The following is a 7,779-nucleotide window of genomic DNA, read 5'->3' as shown; positions in this document are numbered from 1 at the left end:
GAAAAATATAAAATCTATTGTTTGACACTTTTCTATAGGGTTAACTATTTTCACTAAAATAAACCTTGATAGCTTGTTATTTTTTGTAGAGGATGTTATACATGTTCAAATGTTATGAAATTTATACAATAGCCTATTGGGAGCACTTGGAAGCTACTGTAATTTTTTGAGAATTTACTGTGCACATTTAGTATATGTTTGTTATTTCACTTAATTATCTAATTAAATTAACAAAGACATTTAAATAAATAAATTAGGCTTGACCATTATGTTTTGAGAGAATTCCTTATTTGACACCAGACAAATGACCCATTCCTTTCTTGGCCCTCAAATTTTTTTCATTCCCTATTTGACACCAAGTTCAACTTTCATTCCTTACATGACACTCCGTTGCATTTTCCATCCGGCCACCGTTAATTGCGCTATGAAAAGACGATTTTGCCCCTATGGGCCCCACCACCTTTCTCCCTCCTCTCCTCCAGACCATCGCATCCTCCCCATGTTAGGCGATGGCCGGCTGCAACGCTATCCTGGTCGTGCGCCGCGCTGGGGCTCAGCCACCGCGTCGTGCTCCGCGTCCCCTCCGTGGTGGCGTCCGACGATGGCAGCGAGTGCGAGTGCGATGATGAGGAGGCGATGGTGGCCGTGCGCTTGTGGCCGTGGCTGCTGTGGCGGTGGCGTGGGTCTAAGCGCTTCCATGAGTGGGGCTGCCGCGTGGTGGACCTGGCCTGGGACCTCTCCCGCGCGTGCTTCCTACCCTCGGGCGGCTCCCCGGAGCCATGCCCGGGGTACTTCGTCGTCGTTGTGGTGGACAGCGAGATGGTGGTCATCGCAGGGGACATGGCGAAGGAGGCCTACAGGAAGACCAAGGCATGACGCCCGCCTGGGCCAGGCCCCATCCTCGTCTTGCACCACGAGCACGTGTGCATGCACGACGACGGAGGACGCGGGCACTGGACTTGTGTCGTCATACGCGGCAAGCAGCGGGAGATCTCTATGGATCTTGTCTCGCGCGCTGTTGCCTAGGGTGGCCAGGGGCGGGAGCAGGATCGGGCCAAGGTCGGCATGTCTCTCTCCGTCGACTGCGATCACGTGCTCCATGTCCGCCGCTTGCGCTGGAAGGTCCACGACATCGAGAAGGTGGACCTCGGCGGTGGCGACCGTGTCCTCGTCTCCTGGGGGAGGATGCGGCGGCCTAGAGGAGAGGAGGGAGAAGGGTGGTGGGGCCCACAAGGGCAAAATTGTCTTTTCACAGCGCAGTTAACGGTGGCCGGATGGGAAATGCAACGGAGTGTAACGTAAGGATTGAAAGTTGATCTCGGTGTCAAATAGGGAACAAAATTTTTTTAAGGGCTAAGGGAGGAACATGTCATTTGTCTGGTGTCAAATAAGGAATTCTCTCTTATGGTTTCTAGAGTGTATTTGATATTCCTGAACTATTGGTACCAATGGTGCTGCTCAATTTGAGATTTTATATGCTATGAAAATATTAATGCTCTATAATTCAATTTTAGAGGTTTCTAGACAGATTCCATTGTTGGGTATTTTGAATAGTCAAAATGAAGTTTACTATAAAAATGGTTAATAAAAAAGTTGTAGGGAACTTCTTCATCTATCTTGTGTCAAAATTGTTGGGCAATAGGACAAATGGTTTAGGAGTTATTGCTATTTGAAGTTGATCTCCCAAAATACTTGATCTCTGGAATTTCTAGACAAAGCTAGAAAGATTGCCTATTTGGTAAGGATAGATTTTGAATTTGCTTTTGGTGATTAAAAAAGAGTTGTAGCCAATTTTATAATCTTTCCATAAAGTCCAAGATCATAGTATTTGGATAGGTAGAACTATAGTTATGATTTAAACTTGTAACTGCTACGTGTAGCTCAGAAATTGTCTTGTGAAGAATATTAAAAATGGATAGAGAAGAGATATGCACCTACTCAGTAAAGAAGAATTTAACTTGGTTGTCATCTAAGTAACTTAATATAATCATCAGCATAGAATCATGCATGTTCTCATGTCATATCATTCACAATTCTTCTTATGCATCCATGATACTTATTTTATACATATGCATGCAATAGGTGCAGCGGAAGAAATCACATTTGTGGAACTCGAAGCCGATCCACAAGAGGAGAACTAGGAAGTTCAGCACCAAGAAGCTCCAGGCGAAGGCGAGCCTAAAGTTGATCATCTCCTGGAGTGCCCTGATCATCAGCCTGCCACGTTCATGAAAGGCAAGCCCCGGAGCATTATAAGCCTCCCTATTTTATTAATGTCACCTAAGTTACTCGTATTGATGCATTATGTGATAGGAGTTATTTAGAAACACTTGCTGCATATTACCTTTTCTTGTCTAGAAATATCTACCCTGAATCCTAATTAAGTCCAGGAATGCTCCTTATGCTTAGCTATGCTTAGACCAGTAGAAGTCGGGTGATTTTCTATCACCCACGAGCCATAGGTGATAACTTGATCACGGTTGGCTATATTGTGCTATCTTGGAACATAACTTGGTGTTATTGATTAATTGGAGACTGGGCGGAGTCTTATGTTGGTGGTGATCATAGTGATTCCGTCTGTGTCGTTTAAGGACCAGTCGTTGGAGGTCACCTTGTCATGTTGAACGCATGCCTCTCACATAGCTAGTTGGATAAGTCATTTCGACCGCGAAGCTATGTAGCTCAATTCAGTTCGGGACCCGATAAGTGAAAGTGCGCACCCTAGAGGCAGTAAGGATGTGTAGAGAGCCAATGGCATGAGCCCAAGGGTGGGTTAGAGTCCCGAGCTTCCTAGCAGATTGGTAGTATATCTGAAGGTGCGACGTTGATTGGACCCGCAATTTGGACCTGAATTGTACCAAAGGTAACCCAAGGTGGCCCCTGATCAGGTTGTCTGGGTGTGTGTTAGGAATATTACCCCAGTTGGGCAGGAATCGATTCGAATCGTCGTCTCTCCTGGATAGTGAGAACTTGACAGGAGTACGCTTCATCATAGTAATTGATGGAAGTGTTGGTTATGAGATTATGAAAGAGCTCAACTTGATATGGTTATTATTGTGTTGACTTAATGGTACCAACATGTTTGGCATAGGATAGTTGCTAATCTAGTATGAGATAGGATTTATAACTGGTGATTCATAGTTTAAAAGATATCAGGCAACTAATGCTTTTTATGCAAATAATGTCTACCAGCTCTACTTATAAAGCCTTGCATACTCCTTGGTGTCTTAGTATTTTAGTTGATGACGGGTAAGTCTAGCTGAGTACCTTCTTCTACTCAGGGTTTTATTCCCATTATTGCAGATAATGTTATGTACCACGGCTACTGCAAACATTGCTTTGCTCCTACAGTGGATGAGGAATAGGACCATGGGCATGGCATTCTATATATCATCTCACCCTTGTTCTTTTGTTGGAGATAATTATGAAAACTAGGTATGTATCTAAACTACTGTTGATGTCGTTCATAACTATGTTGTGGTAGAATCGCCTAATCTAATGCCTCCCAGGAGTGCTTGTCTTCTATTAGACACTAAGCACTCAAGGGAGAACACTAAATTACACAGTTCCGTCGGGCACACCCCGAGGGAGAACCTAAAAATCCACATTTTTTCATCAGGATCACAAATGAGAGAAAAAAACTTACATCATTATTAACTCATTTCTTACATCACTTTATATGCAGCATCAGAGTATAATATTTATTATTTATAACAGCAGAATATGAACATGTTATCAGAGTTATGAATAATTTAGTTGAACAACGGAAACTAAACATGTGATTAGAGTTACATTAGAAATAAATATCTATTCATGACATGATGAAATATTAATATATAAACTATGACAACATATTATAAAACTTTCATTTATAAAAATATTTAGTGAGAGATATAAATAAAAACTATGATCGCAGCGTAAAGGAATCCTCTCTGAGCCCACCAGGAGGAATCCGCACACAAGGGTTAGCTCTAGCACCCGCCTGTCACCTGCAATAGGGGGAAATAAAACCCTGAGTACTCAATTGTACTCAGCAAGACTTACCCGATAGGAGGAAAGAAAAGACTCCAAGAATATGCAAGGCTATCTGGCTGGTGGGTTTATTGCATCTATAGGAGCATTACTAAAAGTGTTTCCTTATATTCAATTTTTATTAGCAGTGCATTAGTCATTAACTAATCATTCTTTGTAAGCACATATGCTACTTTCAAGTAGGTGGTAAGCAATCATATTTTCTTTTTCCATCTTTCATCTTCCAGTTCTTACTACGATGCTACAGTTTAGACAAGTCATACCGGAAATCCAACGATTTGTGAATCAATGCCCCCAGCTGGGTACCCTGAAAACACACGCCCTGCTTGTACCCTAGGCACAAGCAGGACCAACCCACTACCCTCCTATCATGGAGTCCAGGTCCTCGTCCAAACTAGGACTCCAAGACCCCGCCCCTGAGTCCTGGACTCAGTGCGGTGCAAGGACCTCCTAACCCAAAAACCACCATGACAGTCGGTCCAGAAAGAGTCAGAACCCATGATTAGAGAGTAACAAGTCTTCTAAGCACCCATACCCAAGTATGTGCTCAGGATAATAAGTCTGTGACTTGCCTATCGTCCAATGCAACGGATGGTCCTTAACCAACATAGATAGAGAAAGTAGTGTAACCAAGCTATGCCCTGTGGTCGCAGGACACAACCTCTTACACCCACCAATATCCAAACCATATCCCTGCCTGGTCACCATTTTCCTTTCCACCATTTATATTTTCCAAGTGATAATAATACAGTAATATATTTCCTATCTCTTATGAGTGACTAGCAATCACTCGACTTCTATCAGAGGCCTGTAGCATAGCAATCTACATGATCCTATCAAACTAGTAAGACTCATAGGATAAAGATATATATGCAAGCGGGTTTCATTCAACTCCTTAAAACTTAATGCACAAATATAATTTAAAGTGCAGAAAAGTAGGGGTTATGCACAGGGGCTTGCCTAGGTAAAATATAACCAAAAGTTAGTATTTGCATCTTTAGATCATCCACCATCAACTGAATAGAAAACCCATTACATCATCTCCTGGAGAGAATACCATTACACCATCTTCGGATTCCCAATCATCCTTCAATTGATCCGTTGATCCATCATCGTACCTATATGATATGTATTGATGCAAATGCATAGATGTAAATAATCAACGACAGCCAAAATGCTTAGAAATCTAATCACGCCTTACAAGCTAACGAGATAGCTCTAACACTGGTCTACGTGTCCCCGTCGTCAAGTAAGGCTTGTTCCCGGAATTGTTTTCGTTCTACAAACCCCCAATTGTTTTTTTACATTTGATTGATTAAATATATATTTGCGCACTAGGGCTCATTTAGTTACCTTAACAACTAATCCCTAAGGGTCTATAAAAATTACAGTGAATACCTAATATTGCTAGGAACCTACTGAAAGGTCCTAATGGCTAGAGGGGGGTGAATAGCCTAATAAAAATTTCTACAACAACACTTAACAAAATGGTTAGACAATTATGAGGCGACGCAAGTGTTGCGCTAGCCTACTCAAAATGTAAGCCACCTACCACAATTCTAGTTTAGATAGTATCTATTCACACAATAGCTATGACACTACCCTATGTTAGTGTGCTCTCAAAAGCTAACTAAAGAGCCACACCAACCAACCAAGCAAGCTCTCACAACTAGCTACACTAAAGAGCTTGACAACTAGTTTACGGTAATGTAAAGAGAGTGATCAAGAAGGTTATAATGCCGTGTAGATAAAGGAACCAATCAATCACAAGGATGAATAACAATGAAGACCAATCACCTCGGAATCAATGATAAACACAATGATTTTTTACCGAGGTTCACTTGCTTGCCGGCAAGCTAGTCCTCGTTGTGGCGATTCACTCACTTGGAGGTTCACGCGCTAATTGGCTTCACATGCCAAACCCTCAATAGGGTGCCGCACAACCAACACAAGATGAGGATCACACAAGCCATGAGCAATCCACTAGAGTACCTTTTGGCTCTCTGCCGGGGAAAGGTCAAGAACCCCTCACAATCACTACGATCAGAGCCGGAGACAATCACCAACCTCCGCTCAATGATCCTCGCTGCTCCAAGCCGTCTAGGTGGTGGCAACCACCAAGAGTAACAAGTGAACCCCGCAGCGAAACACGAACACCAAGTGCCTTTAGATGCAATCACTCAAGCAATGCACTTGGATTCTCTCCCAATCTCACAAAGATGATGAATCAATGATAGAGATGAGTGGGAGGGCTTTGGCTAAGCTCACAAGGTTGCTATGTCAATGCAAATGGCCAAAGGTATGTGCTTCAACCGGCCATGGGGCTTAAATAGAAGCCCCCACAAAATAGAGCCATTGTACCCCTTCACTAGGCACAACGCGGGCTGACCGGACGCTCTGGTCATGTTGACCGGACGCTGGACCTCAGCGTCTGGTCGTTCGACGACAGCCACGTGTCCTGATCTCAACGGTCACTAGAGTTGACCAGACACTATGCTATAACTAATCGGACACTGAGCCACCAGCGTCCGATCGTTTCCAGTAAGGTTCCAGAAATGCATTTTACCCACCGGACGCGTCCGATCATGCACGACCGGACCCTGCCAGCGTCCGGTCAGAGACCCTAGCCTCTATGCACTGCCCGACAATAGGACTAGACCCTACCTCTAGTGTCTAGTCACTGAATGACCCAGTGTCCGGTTGTTTGACCGACGCCAGCGTCTCCGCTGTTACAATTGACCGGACACGCCGGTTCCTCTGGGACCAGCGTCCAGTCACCTTGTGACCAGCGAGACTAACTCCTTTTTACCTCTAACTTCTTCACCCTTGCTCAAATGTGCCAACCACCAAGTGTATCACCTTGTGCACATGTGTTAGCATATTTTCACAAACATTTTCAAGGGTGTTAGCATTTCACTAGATCCTAAAGGCATATGCAAATAGTTAGAGCATCTAGTGGCACTTTGATAACCGCATTTCGATACGAGTTTCACTCCTCTTAATAGTACGGCTATCAAATCTAAATGTGATCACACTCTCTAAGTGTCTTGATCACCAAAACAAAATAGCTCCTATGGTTTATACCTTTGCCTCGAGCTTTTTGTTTTTCTCTTTCTTCTTTCCAAGTCCAAGCACTTGATCATCATCATGGCATCATCATCATCATGCTATGATCTTCATTTGCTTCACCACTTGGAGTATGCTACCTATCTCATGATCACTTGATAAACTAGGTTAGCACTTAGGGTTTCATCAATTTACCAAAACCAAACTAGAGCTTTCAATCTCCCCCTTTTGGTAATTGATGACAACCCTTTCACAAAGATATGAATTGAAATTCAATTGAGTCCATGTTGCTTGTCCAAGCATATTTACCATGTGTAAAAGAGTATGAACAAGTTTCATGAACCCCAAATGGTAGCAATTGCTCCCCCTACATATGTGCTAAAAGTTTGGATTGTAGCTTGCACATATGCTTAGATAGGAAATATAGGAGACAATATCTACCAAATGATGCTAAGGTATAAAAGATGGACCTTTGAAGCGTGATGCCAATTGGAGTGCACCATTGTACCATCCTTAGCACCATGGTTAGCTCTATACCACTTGGAAACATACTTTTGAAAAGATACCACTTGTAAAAACTTACTTGAAAAAGAAAGTTACCTAGTAATTTCATTTCATCATTCAATCTTACAACTAGCATTCATCACACAAGCATGGATATTTTAAAATTTAGAACTTATG

The sequence above is a fragment of the Miscanthus floridulus genome, chromosome 6 (assembly GCF_019320115.1).
Source record: "Miscanthus floridulus cultivar M001 chromosome 6, ASM1932011v1, whole genome shotgun sequence".
Taxonomy (NCBI): domain Eukaryota; kingdom Viridiplantae; phylum Streptophyta; class Magnoliopsida; order Poales; family Poaceae; genus Miscanthus; species Miscanthus floridulus.
Note: the sequence above shows the minus strand (reverse complement) of the source record.